The 21248-nt window shown below is 38.0% G+C and overlaps 1 long non-coding RNA gene across 1 annotated transcript in view; it reads right to left on the bottom strand.

The window, feature by feature from the left end:
- Positions 1-1142: 1142 nt before the first annotated feature.
- Positions 1143-21248, bottom strand: part of LOC138118040 (uncharacterized) — a 39965-nt gene continuing 19859 nt past the window's right edge. The window contains exons 2-3 of the long non-coding RNA XR_011154970.1: positions 16288-16381; positions 1143-1390 (exon numbers count right to left, since the gene is read on the bottom strand). This is a non-coding gene — a long non-coding RNA (uncharacterized lncRNA). The remainder of the gene's footprint in view (positions 1391-16287; positions 16382-21248) is intronic.

Below are 21248 nucleotides of genomic sequence, written 5' to 3'. Positions count from 1 at the left end.
TGGCTTTTGCTGAGATCTGAGAAAGGCTGTTTGAAAATACAGGAAACATGACTGAAAAGAAAACTTGACCCAGCATGGGTGTGACACAATGAAAGGAGCCTTGGGAGTTAGATTTTAGCTCATTATATCAATATAGATTTCCAGCTGGAACAGTTGCTAGAAGCCATATTTTTCCTGTGAACTGTCAGGAGTTTACATATTCTTCTAAATTAAACAGAAGATTGTCAGGAACATGCTGTTGCAATGGCAATTTTTTCTGAAGTAGCCTATAATATCCCAAATTTTGATCAAATGAGTCCTAAGAATATAATGATACAAAGGCATCTCAGCTGTCCTCTACACAGTGTTGAATAAACTTGCTAAGCCTTTATTTAAGAATTTTAAAAAATAAGGAGGATACTATTTCTCAGGAGAGCAAGAACTTCTAGGATGTCTGCATCCTTTATTCTTTTCATGCTCAGGACAGGCAATTCCCTTCCCACCGAAGCTACTTATACACATCATTTGTTAACGAATGATTTTAGATTTGCTCACCATCAGTTTTAGCAACAAAGGGAAAAAAGCTACGTAGTCAGAAAGGGTAGACTTGCATTAATTGTGCTCCACATGAGTGCTTGTATTAGCAGACAGTGAACAACATACCTCACACATTTCTAATTGGGCTGCTGCCAGTATCAATGTTAGGGCAGACACAGATCCTCTGTTTTCAGCCCTTGAGCTGGGGGTAGTTCTGGTAGGGAGAGCCCAAGTTCCAGCCTCTTTCCCAACGCTGCTGTTAAAGTCTCCTTGTGCAACCCTGTGGCTTAAGTATTTTAACAGCTATTCAGGCCTAGCCAGAAAATATTCAGTTGTCCCATCCTGATGAACTGTTTTGCATAATTCCAATTTTTAGTTCTTTTCTATGCTTGTGACAGAGGGTGATTTAATCTTATAATGCGATGCCGAGCTTAAATGATAAATATAGACTAATAAACATGACATACTGATATTTAATGTATTCATCTCCACCATGCAAGTCTAAAAACAATGATCAGTGGTTAGAAAATAAGCTTAGCATGATTTTATTTTTGGAACATAATTAATAAATCTGTTTTTCAGTGAATAATTGCAGTAATTAACTGAAAATAATAGTAGAAGCACACAGTAAATAGGTCAGATTAAGTAAAATTTATAAATTTATATTAAGTAAAATGTATATTCCCAGATGTCTCTCAAACAATTTCTGTCTCAAGGGTTGTATGGCATTTTCTTGTTGACTTGTATTTTCTTTTCTTCATGTTTATGTCTGAAATTCAAACACAGGTTTATGATAACACCTATGGGTAATTAACTTCTATTCCTAATAGAACTCCCAGTTTGCAAGGGTTTCTCTTCTTCAGTACAGGAGTACCTACAAAAATATGAAATTGCAGATTTTAAGATTTTTTTTGAAGGTGACTGATTTTTCTGCTCTACATATTCAAGCAAAATAGTGAAATACTGTGGTGGTTTTACACACTGGCATAAAATTAATACACCTTCCATTTGCCCACAGTAGGAATTTAGAAGCTGTAAAATGAACTTCCATATGTGCCAAAAGCCACTGCCAGGCACCTGTGCCAGTCGGATGAGTACATAAGATTACTTTGAGGCAGTTGTACACTGAAATATATTCACTAACTCTGGTGACAGACTTTTTTTTAGACCTCTGTTTCAAAGAAAAAAAAAATGACGTAAAAATGAGAGTTTTCCCTCAAGGGGACACATCCAGGAAAGGAAAACAGCATTTGCTAGTACTGGCTGATCTTAAATCAGCCCAGGAATTTAAAACATGCCAACTAATACTGGCCAACTGGATTTTTAAACTCATAAGCCTTGAAAAATGACAAAAACAAAATTTAATTTGCATATTGGTAACCTTTAGGTAAAATCAATGATCTGGATTGAATCTTTGCAATTTGCTGGGGGGCATCACATATCTCTGCCTGTTTGTAAGAGCTTTCTTTTTTCATTCTTAAAGATGTGCCACAAATTACTATTTGAGCTTTTTGGATTTTGCTGTCCCAAGCCTCAGTTAGCATGGCTGCTCCTATACGTTGCTACTGACTTTATTAGTACATGTTTCAACTGCTCCAAAGTGTTCACAATTTTTAAAGCTTACCCACAGTATATAATAAGGCAAAAGTGCAGATATCCTCAAATTAGCATTAACCCAAGCTATTATTTCTGCAAGGTACTGTTCTCTGATCAAGAGTCTGCACAGCTAAGAAACAGAGCTTGTTAGTGTAGACCTAGAACTCACCCAAGGCAGGATGTTTTGGGACTTGAGGTAGATCAGGCCATGCCAGATCAAAAACTAAAAGGATACCAAGCACCAAGGAGCCACAGTAGTTGTCAATAAATTCTAAACCTGCTCATGAGCATTATTTACCTTCTCGTTGCCTTTGTTCACATCAGTAATGCCTGTTGAGTGTCATGAAGGATTGCTTGGGATGTGAACTGCCTTCCCAGGGCAACTAATCCCCATCCAGGCACCAGAAATCTGTGTTTCTCTTTTTCTGATGTTTTCTTGGTTTGTTTTGTTGGCTTGCTGTTTTCATGTTTTATGTATCTCTTTAGGCACAGGTAAGTGTACTAAACCCTAATTTAACAACCTCAGGAACTAAAGTAAACCATCTGTGGGAATGATAGGTAGATAGAAAAGAAATTGCTAGATAGCAACACTTCTCTTGCATATTTGGCCCCTAACCTTATTAATATACACAGTAACACTGGTGATGAAACAACCTGCCTTTTTCTTTTTTTGTTACAAGACCTTATTTTCAAAAATATTTCTAAACACTTATTCAGTCATTTGTAAGCACTGACAAAACAGAAGCTGTCTGCTCTGAAGGACAGAGCAGGAAGACATATTCAGTGGTTGCAGTTGCAGTAAACACCTCAGCAACAACAAAAAAAGGAAACAAAAGGAGTGCCCAGCAATTTAATTGAAGTCTTGCAACAGAAAGAAATATAACTTTCCTCTCTTCAGAAATTCATAATGAGGTAGCTTCTGCAAACCTCCCCACCCACAGTAAAGCTCTTTGCATCAGGAAAAACTGAAATCTTGTTAACCTGTGCCAAATATAGACTGTTTCAATGGGAGGGAGGAAGGGCTTCTAAAGGCACAAAAGCCACCCCTACAAAGCTCTTTCCCTGGCTGCTAAGGTCCCCAGGTTAATACATATAAATAGTGATTTTGATTTATGATATAGGCAGCTGTAACAGATCAATGGCTTTAATTTACCAAGCCAGAAAAATCAGCATTTAAATTAAAAAAAATTCCTTCCTTGCCACTGCAACTAAGAAGGCTTCGCAAGGCTTATGTGAGGTCTGTAACAGATCCATGACACAGAGGACCTGTGGCTGGCCACACCAGAAATGATGGCTGGTTTCTGTGTCTGTTAGTAAAGGTGTCACGTATTACTCACTAAGGGAATCAGAGAACACAATAAATAAATCCCTGATAGTATTTTAAATATCTGTTATGTTTGAAATGTCAACCAGAGAGATTTGACTCAAAATTCAGCCTTTTTTATCTCTAATTAGTCTCACCAAAATCTCACATGGGAGATGAAAGCTGCAGAGATGATCTCCAGTTCTTACAGCTTTTACCAGCTGTTTTTTTGGAAAATACTAGGCATTCTTAAATCCACTGAACTAAACTAGAATTCTCTCGATTGCCAGGAAAAGGGTCATATATGAAATACTGCCTATGACAGCCTTAAAATCTGACAGCATTACAAAGCAAAGGCACCAGATGGATAACCCCTGGCTATATCCAGCCTCAAAGGATAATCCTCCTGGCCACTGGCCTGTTTCCATTCCCCATACTCTGGAAGGTAATCAGGTGTAGTAAGGAAATCATCTGTAACCTGCTTCCTTTTCCCATTGGTGACACTCATTACCTGTAAACACACCTTAAATTTGTTATAGGTTGTGTCACCTGAGAAATGTGAGTTCATATTCCTGAGTAGCTTTAAATAGATATATCTGCAACTGACCCTTCTTGCCTTACTCATTTTTTGTTTGAAAATGTAGTGCTTTGTCTACCCAATGTGGTTTGGGGTTTTTTCTGTTAGTACCTTCAGATGTCTGTTCTTCCTCTATGGCATCTGGAGTTTAGAAGCCATAATAACCAACAGACCCAAGGGCGTTTAGTTTGTCACCCCTACAGTTTCTCAGTCACCAGAGGAACAAAATATTAAAGGCCTCATTGTGTAAAGCTTCAAGCAAGAACAAACAGTCCAGTATTCTTTTAGTGGTGGTGATACTAAACCACCACTGAGTTGGTGTTGAATTGTGATTCCTGAGGTATCCTCGGTGATATTATTTTATTAGAAATAGTATGTTTAACTAGGAAGCACTTGATTCTTCTCAAATGATAGGAGGCCTAGGATCTCTTTGGTGCTTTTCTTATTTTTTTTCCATCAAGAAAGAACAGTAAAAAAGTTGGGCATCTCAACCTTGCCAGCTCTTATTAAGTTCATTACTTTCATTTACTAAACTCTCTATGGATGTTTAGTTTATTGTCATATCTCAGTCCCAAGCTAATTAGAATCACAAATTGAAAGACTGAGCTATCAGAGAGCACAGTTTCCAGTCAAAAGATTTGGTTTTGATTGGTTTTGGCAGGGATCACAAGATGGTGCTATTAAATATGGCCATGAAGATCAATTCTCATCTCCTTTTGGAATTTCAAATTTTTCTTTATTGCAAAAGAGATACTACTATAAAGTAGTGTGCACTTGAGATTTTCCTCAGATTTTTTTCTCAAATAATATTTGTAATCATTACCTCAGTTCCAGGTCTGAGATATAGTCTCTTATAAAATTTCCTTAAAATTTTCTTTAAAGTTTTTTAGTCTGCCAGTCATTTGACACTGAAGCAGATACTTATGGGTGCTGGAGCACAATCCTGTTCAAGTTTAATTTGGCTCATTCCAGTTCAAAATTTGTGAATGAAAAGGTCAACCTATTGCATATTTTTGTAAACCTTGCAAGTGACCAATAATCTAAAATTTAAAAAAAAAATGAAACCTTGCTACCTTGCTGCAGAAGGAAATAGATCTGCTCTATAATCTTCATAGTGAATCTGGGTTTCATTTTACTACACTGCTTTAATAGCTTATTAGAGCAATCCATCTGGTGTTCCAGGAATAGATCACTTCACTGCTATGAGTGGGATTTTTTTTGTTCTCACATTTATCAAATATTCTGGCCAGCTGGCAGTCTTTGCATACTTGGCTCTATACTACACCAGTCCCAGTGAGTGCAAATAATCTATAAAACCTTGATGTGGGGGATTAGATGGGTTCTAAGAGGACATCTGTGAAAACATGGGTGAAAACCTTGGAGACTTATGCAGACACTTGCCAGTGGTGTGTCTGCTGCTTTTCCACATGGCTGTGAATTATGTAACGACACAAAAAAATGCACTTGCCTTTGGAGAAACAGAGAAAATAAATTGAAAACACATAATTAAACAGCACAGGAATATGGTTTTCCAACATGCAGGATACTATTCAAAACCTGCCCAAGAAAACCGAATGAAATACATTTTTTTCCCCTATTTTTAGCTTTTAAGTCAGGAACAGAGTTGGGAAAATTCTTGTCAGAGGTTTAAATGGTAATTAGGCATTCTGCTCTGCCAGCCCAGTAAATATTATCCATCTCGAAGGAATGTGATAAACATGAGAAGTTGTGCGAAACTGAATAGAAAGCATTTTATCAGGAGCTATAGTAAAACAAACAAAAAACCAAACAAACACCAAACACAAAAAACTCCACAGACTGGGATACTAAAATAACTACTGAAAAGAATACATGTTTTTGGCTTTCTTACAACTTTTCATCCTTATTTAGAACACTGAGAGGTGAGGATTTTCTACTAAGTGAAAAAAATGATATATGTAGTACTCTCACGGTCTGAAAAAATGCTATGAAGGCCTAAACCACATAACCCACCACAGAAGTGGTGCACCCAAGTGATATTTTGACTGAAAAGAAAATAGAAATACACTAAGGAGCATCACATTGTGACCTGTCAGAGGTCTAGCAAACTTCCACGTAAGACTCAGGTGCTGCTGCATAAAGGAGAATGAAAGCTTGAAAGGAAGGAATTTGGTTCACAACTGAGACTCTGGATTTAAAGGGTTTATGTATGGGCATCTAAGTTCACAGTATAGTCTGTAGGTGCCAGGCAACAGTGATGGAAAACAGTCCCACTGACAATATCCACAAACAGCAGGACTCAGCTCTCCCAACACAGCTGCCAAGCATTCCTACCTGCACCCTGAGGAATTCTGCCTGACCTCACACTCTCAACCAGAAGGGTCTGAAGCACCCTCAGCTCCGCTGTCACACCTGCCAGACCTGTCTCCATCCAAGGCAAGCAGTGTGAGGCAGTACAACAGACCTATCAGTGGTTCTGATAACCCAGGTCTTTAAACTGTGCACTTATCGGGGGTACAACTCTGCTGAGCTCTACTGAGGACATGAGGGCTTCATCCATTAATAGTCAAAACTCAGTAGGAGTGCTCCTCAGAGAAGGGTTCCATCTGATGGCAGCTCAAATGAAACTAGACACCTTTGTTTAAGCAGCTGAATTTCTTTCCGGGTGAATGAATGGTGAATTTAATTTCTCCGCTGATTTTCATTGCCCAGAACTTTTCTTAAAATAGCACCCACCTGAACACAAGCAGATCCCAAATGTGTCTTAGTTTGGAAATAAATCCCCACTCTACCCCACCAATAATGTCCAAACATAATATTAAAAAATATGCAGTGGGAACTGAACAGGTGCTGCTACTAATTGAAGCTTAAGAGGACGTGTAACATACGGATAGGGTAATTAGCAAGTTAAAATGTGCATGATAAAAGATGATAGCTGATAGAGAAGGCATGGTGCACTGTACATGCCACTGATTGCACTCCCACAAAGGAGAGGCACATAGCTAGAGTTTGGAAGTTAGACCCTACTGTGTGCCCTGTCAAAAGCATTATGCTTGTCCATCACAGTGACACTGCTCTGAATAAAAATAACCTGGGCAAAAAAGAGTCAGTGATGAGGTAAACTGTGCTGCTAGGGAGTGTTAAAAACATCTCATCTCTAGAAGAAATGGATTTGGAAATAGGCTCAGTGTGGCCACCTGAGGAAGAGCTGCCTTTGGGTTGGGAAGCATTGACTGAGCTTCCTGAGGGGCCAGGACACCTCAGGTGTTCCTGGGGAGAAAAGGGACATATCCTGAAAAAAATCACCATGTTTGTGAACATCCTGCTAGTGTGAAAGGTGCTACAAGCTTTGTTTTCTAAAACAAGCCAAAGTAAAAAGTGAATAAAGCTCTTGTAGTTTCTAAGACTGGGCTCACATTGCCTGATGTCCGTCGCTCCCTGTACTCATTGCCTACACAATCTAATTCAACAAAAATTCTTGAGATCACACAGTTTGGCTTATGCCATAGATCCCCTGACCAGAGAGAACAAACACCCAGATATCCAAAGAGATGCTGCCTGAAAGCCTTTCTGAATCTCTCCCCTCTTTCTTCCCTGCCAAGTTGACAAACACTTGGTGTCCTTGCACCACAGCTGTGGGTGCATCAGAGAGTCCTGTGTCCTTGCTGCCAGCCTCCCACAGATTTGGCTGTCACCCTGTATTGGGCATTTAAACACTGGAATGGGCTGTCCAAGGAGGAGGTGGAGTCACCCTCCCTGGAAATGTTCAAGAAATTACTGGATGTGGCACCCAGTGCCATGGTCTGGTTAACAAGGTGGTGCTCGGTCAAAGGTTGGATTCAGTGATTTCAGAGGTCCTTTCCAGCCTAAATGGTTCTGTGGTTCTGTGATTTCCCACAATGTTGGTGAACTTCAGTGCAGTCTGCAGGTGTCCACAGAGCAGGAGCTCCCTTGCAGGCAGCCAGGAGCATTTGGAGCTTAGTAATCCACAATAGATCTTATGGGATGGGCTGGCAGGGAGACGGAGGTATCTTTTTTCCCTGTGAGCTGGGCTATCTCTTGAGCAGCAAGATGTATTGATATTTATCTCAGAATAAAATATATGGTCTCATTAATGGATGAGTAATAATCCTAACTTTCAGCTTTACTGAAGTGCTTGTATCACACTGGGGAATAACAGATATCTCGCAGGGGGGTTTTTCAGTGTCAGGTACTATCCACTCTATGAGTTGTACTATTTAATAAATCCAAAGCAGTTATGAATATGGTTTTTTATTTCCTTTCTCTCTTCCTTCATAGTGGAAGAGAGCAAATGAACACAAAAAATTATAAAATCTGAACTTCTTAAACCAAAATTACCTCACAGAATTTAGTTTTAAAATCAAGTTAAAGAGGAAGATAAATGTTAAGCTAATATAGAAAAGACTAAGAATATCTTTAGAAAATAAATGGTTTCTGTTTTCTTTTTAGGGTTTTCTTTTTGCCCCATTTTTTTTTAAGTATGAATGTCCCAAATTTATGCTATGTTATGTTATGTTAAATTTCTCCCATCTCCAAAGGATTGTCTATGTTATATTGGGCGGTAGGTCTTCCTTATTTAAAGAAATCTGGGAAAGCCGTTTTCAAAACTTGTTCCTTTTTGATAGGCAATATAATTTAGAGAGTATTACCAGGAAACTTAACAAACTTAACATTTTAGCAGTATCCTTGCCACTAATAACATAAACTCACACCAGATGCATTTTGTCCAATAATTCTTTAGAGTCATGTTCAACTATGTATTTTCCAACTGCAAAAGTAAATATTTGCCAGAAAAAAAAGGAAAGGAAATGTTTTAGCCCACCAACAGCCTAACCCTAATGTACCAATGTTCAGCTGAAATCTTACAGAACATGTCTTTCTGGTTTTCCTTGCTTCTTGCTGTTAGGTTCAATTTATGGAGAGGAATTTAAAAAAAAAAAAAAAAAAGGCAAAATAAACCTTAAACCAAAAATTACATATTGATCCATGTGAAAAATTGCTTTAGCTCTGTCTGTGAAGAAAAAAAGCAAGATTTTCTACCAGACAAAGGACAGGTCAATGTTGGGAATCAGCACAGGCTGCTCAGTTGCACTATTCATTGAAATAATTGCATCTGCAGGGGATTGCATTTATCTATGAAGAACCTGATAATCTCTGAATTAAAAGTAAATTCCTTAGAACAGAGGATAGGTACTTTCATCCTACAAGAGGGCGGTACATGAAATGCAAAGAGAAACCAGTATGTCTTTATAATTTTTCCTGTTTGTAGTTATTGGGCATATTTATCTTACTTATGGACACTTGTTTTTTTATAAAATAACATCATACTGCAAAACTAAGTCAGCTTTAAAATTCCATCCTTTAGACTTTCTACAGTCAGGATTATCATGACAGTGGTTAGGGTTTTATTTCCTACGGAGAGGTTATCAGACCTCATGTTATCAAGCATATCCCATTCTCTTTAGATACGAAATAGTTACTATTTGGTCTGAATTGCCAAGATGTTGGAGTGCATTGATGCACCATGGTGTGAGACAACTGAAAACAAAAATTCAGTACAAGCAGAAAGTATAACAAAATGGTAAGGTATGAAAAATCTTTCCCCCAAAATACTTCATAATACTGACAAATCAAAAAGATCTCTTCTTTTACAGTTTTTATGTGCCATGTAAAACTCAAGGATAATGTGAAAGCATGAGTAATCTCTCTAAAAACAGGGACATCTTGTAAAGTTTTGACACAGACCTGACCTTCCAGAGGCTAAAAACTGGAATGTGTCACTTTTATAGACTGGGACTATCCCCAACCAGACTTTCTTTCTTTTTCATTTCATTAGCTAAGAAAAATACACAGAATGTGTAGTCTATGAAGAGTTTTCGCTAACTGCTTTCAGCATTAAAAGATTATCCTTCTTTTGTAATACATTCACTTCCAAATATTTTGAAACTTTCTACAGTTATACAAAAGACAAAGCACAATGTCTTCTACAGTATACTGTGAAGATGCTGATAGGTCTGAAGCCCCTAAAGATAGGTCAGTTAGAAAATCTGCTTATTATAAGACATGCACTGCTTATTAAAGCATGCACACAACTGATAACAAAATTTAATTTGTTAAACTTTTTCTCTATCCTATTGCTTTTCCAGGCTTTATTTCCTCAGTCTTTTCATTTCCACAGTTAAACTCACACACAGGACTGAATTTTCAAATTGTTTTACCGTTATTTCAGCTATGTCACTTCCATTGACTTCTTAATAAGAGCTATCTTTAAAAAAGATCCCAAACAGTTTTATTAAAGTGTAGCCTTCTGCTGCTTTCTCTCTCTGAGTGATGAGTACTGTGATTGGAGGGGTGGGAGGTAAGAGAGAGATAATAAGAAATTTCAACTCAAAGTATCTTGATGACACATAAAAGATGAATTGAAAATGCTTTAGTTTAGAAATTAGTTTTCATGGCTTTTAAGGTGATTGATGAGATGACTTTGAACGAGATCTACCTAGCAGCGGTCACTGTGCTGGAACAGCAGAAGGCATACAGTGTGAGTGTGTGTATGGTGCACTCCAGGGCTATCTGCCCCTCCATTTAAATATTTCTGAACAGCTAAAGTTGTTATATTGATAGGACATAAATACAGGGAGTTGGTATTTTGCAAAAAAATTCTTTTTTCATAAGAAAAGGCACCTTGTTATAGATAAAACCTGCCACAGCTTTTAGGCACCAGTTCCAGGAGGACAGGGAAGATAAAAGGTAGGTGCACATGGGGAAGATGAGAGGAAAGGAAAAGTGGTGAGTGCAGGGGTGGACATCAAACTCAACCCCAAATCCACAAGAGCCTAAGGGAAGAAACACTCATCTGAGGCTTGGTAGAACAGGGTTCAAGTCTTTGGTCTTCTGGTTCAAATAAGTTTGTACTTGGATTCCCCATGTTTCTTGGTTATACTCAAACACTTTTGCTGTGTGTAAAGGAGAGCCTGGGAAGGGCAGGCCAAATCAGGGAAACCCTCACGCCCACGCACTTCTCTGTGATGTGCAAGACCCTGCAGCGAGCTTTGGCCTCAGCTGACAATTCTGAGATGACATAAAAATCAGTCTCTCTTTCATTTTTTCTTATGAAAAGCTTTTAGACGTTCATCTCAGTGTGGAATAAGATTATATTTTTAAATCTTGATTATTTTATCAGAGTGGGGAAAAGCTTTTCTACATAGTTTTATGTGCAAATATTTCATTTTCCCCTAAGGATGTCATATTGTTATACTGAAATCTGAACTGGAGATCAAGACTCAGACATGTTTCAGGTCACTTTGAAATTAAGCTTAAATACCTTGATGAATATTTAGCTAAGGATCATTAGGTTTGCTAGAAATGACTTTACACTATTGTTGATTGTTACAATGAATTTTTTATTGCTTCCCTTCTAGTCAATTCTACTTTCAAAGCTTTACAAACTAATTTTGGTTCTGCCTTTTAGTGCTAGATGTTTACAGAAAGCAATAGTGAAAAGGAAGAATCATGACTGGTATTTTCAATGTCAGGGTGCAACAGTGCCCATGTCCTGCCCATCTTGAGCAGGGATACTGATGGAGACCAGCACTTCCCTGCCCTCAACCACTTGGCATTTCAACAGCACCAGGGCTCAGGCATGGCATGGCTGGTGATGCATACCCAAGTCTTGTATTGTAAACATACCTCATGAGACAGCTAACTCAGACTTCTGCTTTAAAGTAAGACCAATTATATAACAATGACATCCTCAGGCAACCCATTCTACTGCTCATTTCTATTTTTGCAAATGGAATGCTTTCCTAAATGTCTAATTAGAATCTCCCTTACCACAATTTAAACCCCTTACATTCTTTTCCAAAATGCTTTATTCCTTCCTATAAACAGCAGTCTGACTCTTTCCCAAATTACTTCTTACATTCCCTTCTTTCTTTTCTAGACATACCACAGTAATATATATGACATCAGAGGATCAGGTTTTTTCCAGACTCAGGTAGGTGCCAGTAAGGCAAATAGTTGTGGCAAGCCTTGCGTGCTTAGAGCTTCTCACCCGAAGCAGCTTTCTGGTCTTTCCCCAGCAAGCAAGGAAAGTGCCAGCCTGTACTGGGATGTCAGCCCAGAAATGGTCCTCGGTGCTGGAGAATGAGAAACACAGGTAAGACATTGTCCAGGCTAAGGCAAGCAAGCAAATTACAAGGGCTATAGATAAAATCTCTTTTTCTTTTTTCCCTGAAGTGTTTTGATGTATAAACTGCTGGCACTATATACCACTATATAATGATGATTTGGATGTTTCTACCATGAGATACATTTTTGTATCCTTGACATATAAAATCTGGTCTGCATTTTGTGAATGTGAAACATCCCAAGGGACTCTGGTTTTGACAGAAGGGGTTTTTTCCTGTCCTCTTACTCAAATGTTCATTTCTGTTCATTTTCTGTACCATAATTTGGAACTGGTTCATGTGACATTCTCCCATTTCAAATATGACTAGAGTACAGTGATGCTATCATTTGTTCAGTATTATGCTCTCATTTGACCTAAAGTGGCTATCTAAAACTTTGACATCTCAAACATAGGTGGAAAGGCCAGGGAAGGAAGATGGCAATGACTGCTGGAATGATAGCACAGTAATTTCTTACACATACCTTAAAAATGGTGGTTGTACCACCTGTTTCACCAGGATTTAATCTGATCAGAAAGAGAAGTTTGAAAGTATTTGTATTTAGGAATAATAGCATTCCAATGGGAGGGGTATTCTTGTTTGTTTGTTTGTTTGTTTGTTTGTTTGTTTGTTTGTTTTTAGGATTAGGATTATTGTATTTAAACTCATGCCTCATCTTTAACAGAATGAACTAAACGCAAACCCCTAGTGGCAGCACTGGTGGGTGTCCAGTAACGTGCTTGTAGCTGGAAGAGCTGCTAGGAAGCAGCTTGTGGAAAGCACTGCTTCTTTTTTAATGCCTTATGGAATTTTCTAGCACACAGTCTGGCTCTTTTTGTTATCTGCCAGCAGATCTCTGAATGCATGACCCATAGCAAAACCTACTTACAGGGTGAAAAACCTGAGTATCAGTTAGTGTTAAGCTGATTAAAAAAAAAAACTAAAAACCCAAAACAGCAAGCTAGTGCTTAGGGAGAGAGAATGTTGACTTTGAGGTTTTTTTTTTTTCCTTTAAAAGACTCTAATCATGTTTCACTTCAGTCTGAGCATTAAATTAGAAGGTGCAAGTGAAAGAATGAATATTTACAGAAAAAATAATGGAAAGATTCCTAGAATAATTCAAGCACATTAGTTGTGAAAATTAACCATTAAATAAAAATACTGGTAGCACCACAAATTAATAACATTGTAAATATTCATAATTTAAAGCCTTTTAAAACAGTTTATTGTGCAGAATACTAATTTAAATCTAACCTCAATTTTAAAATCAGAATGTTCAGTCAGGCTTAAAAATTAATATGTGCTATTTGTTAGAAACTGGATGAGCAGAATCAAATGGCATATATTTAGGCTTCTGGAATTTTCTGTAGTGGTGCAGAGAGTACCACTGTGAGGGGAAGGTTTGTAGAAGTGGACAGAAGCAGCTACCAGGCCAAACCTCTCCCCATCAAAAGCATGCACCATGGTGATCTAAGAAATTCATCCCAGCTGGTGTTTTTCCAAGAGGTGGGCATGGAGATGAAAAGGGATGTGGTGTCTATGTGTGTGTCATTGTCACCGAGGCTTGGCTTTGTGTCTGAATTCAGAGTTTATTGTGTCCCAGCTAAAGCCTTGCCCTAGGGCTCTGGCACCCCATCTGACATCCTAACACACAAGCAGAAGGGAGTGGGAAAGTGATAAGATAAGCATTTTTTGAGGGACTCCTCTGGTTGTTCTTGATGATGAGACCAGATGAGGTCAAAGCCTAACACCCAGGTCCCTGCACAATGCAGATGGAGCAGCATCAAGAACAGAACACATCCTTCTGTTTGGAATAACACCAGATGAGCAGTGCCAGGAGAACATGTCTGCTCTAGCAGTGTGATTTTCCCTTTGTCTGTACTCAAAAACTTAATGGCACCTGAGAAGGCCTCTACATGGGGGTCATCTAGCCCTGTAGTTGAAGAAAACTCCCTGTCTGAAAGTGTTACATCGCGATATTTATCTTTTATAAGAATTATACTGTTTATCAATTGATTGTGCAGAAATACTGATTGTAGATTGCTAGGATATCAGGAGACCTTAATGGTTGTTATGCAATTTATTCATTGCTAGCCTGCTCGTAGGTATTTAGTTGCTTTAATAAATCTACAAGAAAATACAACCTGGAGATACATGTAGCTCAGATATACTCAGAATTGTGAAGCAATTTGGCCACTCTTTTTCTCTAAAAGTTCAGGCATATGAATCTGCACAGTTACAGACCTGGACAGCTCTGAAAATGTAGGTGTTAGATTAAAGTATAACAGGAATTACTGATTCCCTGATCCTGTGCCCCACTGGAGCTTTACTGCTCCATGGCAGCAGGAATGTTTCGTGGCAGTTATTGTAGGGGTTATAGAGGCAGTTCTGCTGCAGGCTGTTCAGAGAGATTGATTGCAGGTATATTGATAGGATGAAAACAGAGGTCTCTACTGCAGGAAAAGCCCTGCAGAGATTAGTCATGTGGATCTCCAGGAGAACACCCGTCCTGGCAGCAGTGGGGGCTGGGAGATTCCCACCTCTCCTGCACACCTTTGTCATGTCAGGCAGTTCTGTCTCAGGCCAGCTGTTGTCTCCCTCTCCCTGAAAACACAGCTGGTTCCAGCATGCATCCTCTGGCCAAAGTAACACAGAAACTGGCAAGAATTTCTCTCCTGCTGCAGTGATTTTGCCTCACAGTCCCCAGCTTTTCGGCTGGAAAAGAAGCCTCTGTGGTTATTGGAGGGGGAGATTCAGGGAGACAGCCTGGCCAGAGGTGCTTTGCAGTAGAACAATCTTGGGCTATTGATCCTGGCTCCACTCTTGAACTTAATTTAGAGGTCTGAAGGCATAAAAACCCATTCTGGTATATTAATCTGATTTCCTGTATGTCACAGTGTACACACAGCTTTGTTCATTAAATCAATTCTGAACTAAGCACTTTTATTTAGTTGGAAGTATGGCAGGCAGGAGTTCCTTCTTGGCTAAACAAGCCATTTTCGAAGAAATTTGGGACTGGAGTGTTGATGCAGTATTTGCCTTTTACAGACAAGGAAGTTCCTTACATGTCCTATTTGTCTGGTTTTGGCCCAAAAAACCAAAGTATCTTGATCTTAAACCAGTGTCAAAGTAACTTCCTTTCTGACTATTTTACTGAAAAATTATGCTGATCCCAGATTAGCTTGATGAGGATAAATCGGTTTAGTCTAACAGTTGCCGCATATCAAATATACTAACAACCCCAAATCATGAAAATAAAGGATTAGTCTTTAAAAAAATATACAGATTGATTTCTTGGTTTCCTCTTTTTAAACCCAGAATGTCATTTATATCTAGTGCACAAATAATACAGATAAATTTCTTCCTCATTTTATTATTCTATAAAATGTCGTGCTTTCATCCAGTCTAAGATGGAAGGGGGGCCTCTTTTTACGATTTAAAGAATAAATGCTCACAGTCAGAGATGCTAAGTGTTCCCACTTGTAAAACAGGTACCTTCTGAATACAATGACCCATCAATATTTCAGTGTTGGCTATGTATTTTTGCAAGGTTATTTTAAAAATACTAATATAGCATATCCACAGGAAATATGTATATTATTTAAATAAGAAATGGTTATTATAAAAATCTGATTTGAGATAACAAGTGCTAGAACTTGCCTCATCTGGGACAGGAGAGAAACACTTTTAATTATCTCCTTGTGTAGGAATCAGTACATCCATCTGCCTTACAGGTTACAAATATTTCTTGCAATGTAGGCAACACTTCTGCAGCAGGAATCTTTGCAGAGAATAAAAAGCAGCTTTAGAAGGGACTGCAAGTCCTGAAGGAGACGACTGTCACAGGAGCAGCTGCCAGTAAATCCTGCCTGATGCTAGCGTGTGTCATCTGCTCCCCAGATCTCCAGGGATATATGTCTGGTCTTCAAGCAAGATGTGTCAGAAAGTCATTTTCCTTTTATATCTGCAGAAGATGTGAAGGTGCTACTTTAGGTAGAGCAAAAAGAATTTTTTTGGTAATTCGTGGAAAACATTTAAGTTTATAAACCTGTCAAAATGAGAATTGTACCCATGTCAGCATTACAAGGATATAGGTCTTGGCCATTTTGCGTGAGTTTTTCTGCACTGACCTTAAAAATTTCCTTCTCTGGGAGAACACAAGGTGTGGCTCTGGGGGATCTGTTCTTTCAGATGCAGCTCTGTCTCTTCTCTGCATCTCAAGGACTGGGGAAAAAGAAGAGCCAGAGATGGAAGAGTTAAGAAAAACATGCATGGTTGATTTGGTCTCAGCATTCCTCCCTAACAGCTGTCTTCTACAAAGCTGGTAATAGTAACACCATGTAGCTCAGGAGAAAAGGGAGTCTCCTAGATCTGGCACCATGCCTTACCATGCAATTTGGGCTGGCTTATTGTTTATTTTTGTTCCCAGCTCTCACAGGGGGCAAAACTCATTGAAACTGCTGGGTCTAGCAATTGCTCTGGTAACAGCTCCAACAGTCCAGGGAAGCAGTTAAATGAGGGTTTGTTTAGTAAGGCACAAACAGATGCTAGACCACGAATGCCAAAGAGCGTGATATATGAATCCAGGGTATGGTACTCCCTGGAGGATATCACTGGCATGAGATAAGCAGGGAAAAAAGATCAGTAATCAGTAGTGGGGATATAGTAGAAACAAGTAATACAGTGAAAATTTGTGGACTAAATGCTAGTTGCCAAACTGTAAGCAAGGATGTTCAAGCCAGAAACAGGAATTCCACAAGGGCCACCTTCTTGTGAAGCTAGGGAAATGCACCACCTAATGAGAGTTAAATCTTTGTCTCTGCACTCTCAGCAGAAGCAGAAACTAATTTGAGGATAATTTTACAAATATGTGTATCAGATCCATATTTTCAAGTCCCACAGAACTGTCACACTACAGCCTTTCCCATAATTTAACTACAGGCATATAGGTGAAGAATAATTTGCAGTGCTGTCATAAGGAGCATTTTTCTGATGACTACTTAAAATATGTTTCATTCATATACCCACAGAACAAAATGCTCATACAAAACGTCCGTCAAGCAATTGAATCAACTGAACATCAAGAGGTTGAAGTTCTTTTCAAAATCCAGATAATATGCAAAATAGTGATATGTAATTCTCAGGGGATACCCAAATTTGGACATAGCTCTAACTTTCCAATTCTGCCATATGTTTTCTTTCTCATTCTTACTTTTTGTGTGTGTGTTTTTGTTGACAAACTGCACAAGGAACCAAGTTTCTAAAATCTGAAGTGTCCCAAAAGAGTTAATTCATATACAGTATCCTGTCATACACATCATCTTGAATCCCTCAAGAAGCAGACCTCCATGCATCTAATGCAGTATGCTGTAGATATATAGGATGCTTTGTCAGATTCAGCCCCTCTCCAGTACCCTTCCTAGTTGTCAGAAGATTCCAGTAATGCCAGACACTCATAAGACAAAGGCTGAATGCCTTAGACTAATACTTAGGTACACCACATCTACACCAGAATTTAAACAACAGTAACGTTCTTAAATCTGATTATGGTTCACAAGAAATTGACATATTTATAATGGCATAGTTCATTTAAACTAATAAAAAATCTGGATTTGTTTGTTTGGTTTGGTTTTGGTTTTTGGTTTTGTTTTTTGGAGTTTTCTTTACTTCTGTATAGTTTTTTTAATGGTATCTTTTCTTGGAAAAAAAAAAGTTGCTCTCATATTACTAGTGTTCTCAAGTGTAACTAGTAATCACTATCTAGTTTTTAGTTTACTCATATTCCCTGCATAATAGTTTATGTCGTCTTCTGGTTCATGCTGAGAAGTCAGCTGAGGAGGTGATTCATCTAACTCTAGACTGTCTTGGCAAGAGGCTGACTTTTTGTTTTGTTTATTTTGTAAAAAGAGGGTATTCCCACAGATGATTTAATATCAAAGCTCAGCTCTCAGAACACTTGTAGCATTTGTCATTTGTCATGAGAAACATCTGAGGAGTATTAACAGCCTCCTGACTCCAGTGAATTATTTTTCGTGCCATTTCCATGACCTCATTTCCATGGAGACCCCTATTTCTCCTTACGAGACTTCTCCCCCCTGTTTTCATGCTGTTACATGAGAACTATAAAGTCCTTTCAGACTGTGTAGTATTTAATGAGGGAGTTCTGGTTCTAAAACGACTAGTCAACAATGAAAGCTCTATCTGAAAAGCCAGCAAGTGCAAGGAAAAAGTGAATAATTGCCCAAAAATCCGTTTTAATTAGTTTTTGCTAAGAAAATTAGGGAAACCATTTTAGACAAGCAGTTAGAAATAGGAATTTAGAAGCAAGTGTGTTACTATTCTGAATGATGCCCAAATGGAAAGTAGCTTTGTTATTTTAAGTAGAGGAATATCACCTTGGTTCATTCATCACCTTGGTGAGAACTGAGAGCTGAAGCCTACGCCTGCATGAGGGGAGAGATACATGGCATCAAACTAACATGCTCAGTGTTATGAGCAGAGAATTGAGAAGACTTCTGTAATACAGCAATGTTTCACATCCTCATTGGATAAGACTAGCTTTGGTGGAGTGGTGAAAAAATTTTAAACATATTTATTTAACATGTTTATGTTTATTTAAAACATTAAAAAATAAAAATAAAATTTAAAAAAATAAAAATTAAAAAAAAAACGAAACATATTCCCTTATCAAAGAGAAAGTGCCAAAAGGACACTGACGCCCATTATCGATGAGGAGATAGCCAAGTACATACTATTGAAGAATGCATAAACAATGGAAATAGATGCTAGTACTCAAAGTACTTTCACTTAGTTTAGCTACCTTCCAGAATTGTTAAATAATTTCTAAAATACAGACTGCCAATTCATGAGAAAAGTTTACAAATAAGATGCATCTTGGAACAGTGAGTGGCTTTCTTAATGGCATTAGCAGAAAAAGCTGGTGAAATGAGTAGACAACATAAAATCGGGAAAAGTTTTGTTATTAATACAGAGAATGATTGGGATATCATTTGAGGAGAAGTGAACTAGAATACTCAGAGTGAGAATGGCTCAACAGTTAAACAGCAATTTAAAAATAGAATTTGAACCTCAGGATTAAATGTTATGAAGAGAAAACTTGTCAGGTAAGAGCAATGGTGAGGGGAAAGAAACTGTGAGCGTCTGTTGATCAGAGATGTGTACAAGCACTAGTGGGATATTGCAATGAGTGGGATAAATTAAATCACAGGGTATGGTGGGAAAACCTTTCCAGTGCAGACAGGGAATGATGAATAGTGCCATAGAGTTCATAGTGAGATGTTCTAAGTTCTGCTTACCATTGCCAAGGAAAGATTAATTAAGACAGAAACAAACATAGGGAGGAACATGAACAATATGAGCACAAGAACAAATATATGCCCATACATTTATTTAGGCTGAACACTGACAATGAGTTCGACACGCAGAGCTCACTGGAGGAACAGCGGTCAGATAATGAGCTTGGTTTCATGGTGCCACTCTGGAACACCATTTTCTGCAACACCAGAGGACAGGAGCAGCATTTCAGAAGACCTGCCATGTTCCAGCTCTTGGGATTTGACATGGTCTTCTGCTGCCTTGTTAAAGTCATTTATTATGGAAAAAAAGGGAAAGTAAAATACAGTAGCTCTTACTTATGGGAAGCTTATATCTCAAATTCTCAGCAAATTTTCTCTGAAACTTCCCAAAAAATATCAGCCCATTGCCATCACCAGCTATAAATATATAAACATCAATATAGATATATTTAGATAAACATTGTATATAGAGATATGTAAAATATTATATATATGTATAAATGTAATATATAGAGATATCTATATATATAAAAATATATAAATATACAAATATATAAATATATAAATATACAAATATATAAATATATAAATCTCAGCTATAAATAACAGCTCACTAGGATAGGAGCTGCTCCTACCCTAATATTCCTAAATATATAAAAGAAATCTCTATTAATTGCAAGTCTTTTTCTCTGAGGATTTTGGTGCAATGAAATTTTCTCAAAACCTGAAAATGGGATCATATTCTAAAAATACCTGGTAATATTTACTTAGTAAACACTACATTCTTATTATGACAGAAATACTCAGGATCTGCACTGAAAGATTAATAAAAATTAAGACAATATTGCATTGAAATTTCTGTTCTTTCATTAATATCCAAACTTTCAAAATTGTAATTTACCTTATTTTTTCTGTCTTCATCCAGCTCTATTTCACTCATTATCTCTCAGCACTGACATTTTCAACAATATCATACAGAGTATGTCTTTTTGTCATAAGGAAGGAAATGGAGATCCATTCAACAAAGATACTGATGTTTTTACTTTATCTGCAGTGATACTTAGGGTATCAAACAGGGATCAATACCTGTCTCATTGCACTAGATGCTCTGTGAACAGCAGCAGAAAAACAGCTCCTTCCCTGAGAGCTCTCTTCATGACACACAGGGTGAACAAACAGGCAAAGGAAGGAAAGGAGGACAGTTAACCAAAAAGGCATGTACTTACATTATTATTCTAATAATTCACTAATTATTTCAGCGTGCATCATCAATTCCCTTAGTCTCTTCATATAATATTAGTGTTAATAGCTCTGTGTTAGCAGTTCTTTTTGCTCCTGAAAGAATAAGGAAAGAATATGGAGATTCGGCTTCTGCCTCTGACATTTTAGTGCAGACCTGGGAAATGCATTTATTAAGGTATATTCTCACACCATACACTGATTCTTTTTCCTGACATATTTCAGCTGAAAACAGCGCCAAAAATTTATTAATATTATCAAAATAGTCGAATCACTCAGAAGACATTATTCCACAGCAGCAGCAGCCACATTCCCATCCTGCAGTACTTTCATGCACCAAGGTACTGTTGAGCATCTCTCCATTGCTGTTCCTTGGGTAAGGTGCAGGTACGTAACAGGGGCAGTGGGATGACTGGGAGGTTTGCCCTCCTTTGGCATAGCAGAGTCATAAGAGCAGTCAGAATTTAAAAATTGTCTGGAAAGACAGAAAGATCTGGGGATATTTTTTTCTCATAGAGAAAAATTTAAAAAAACAA

Source organism: Aphelocoma coerulescens, chromosome 1, assembly GCF_041296385.1.
Source record: "Aphelocoma coerulescens isolate FSJ_1873_10779 chromosome 1, UR_Acoe_1.0, whole genome shotgun sequence".
In the NCBI taxonomy this organism is placed as follows: Eukaryota; Metazoa; Chordata; class Aves; order Passeriformes; family Corvidae; genus Aphelocoma; species Aphelocoma coerulescens.
Note: the sequence above shows the minus strand (reverse complement) of the source record. Positions and strands in the feature narration are given on the sequence as shown.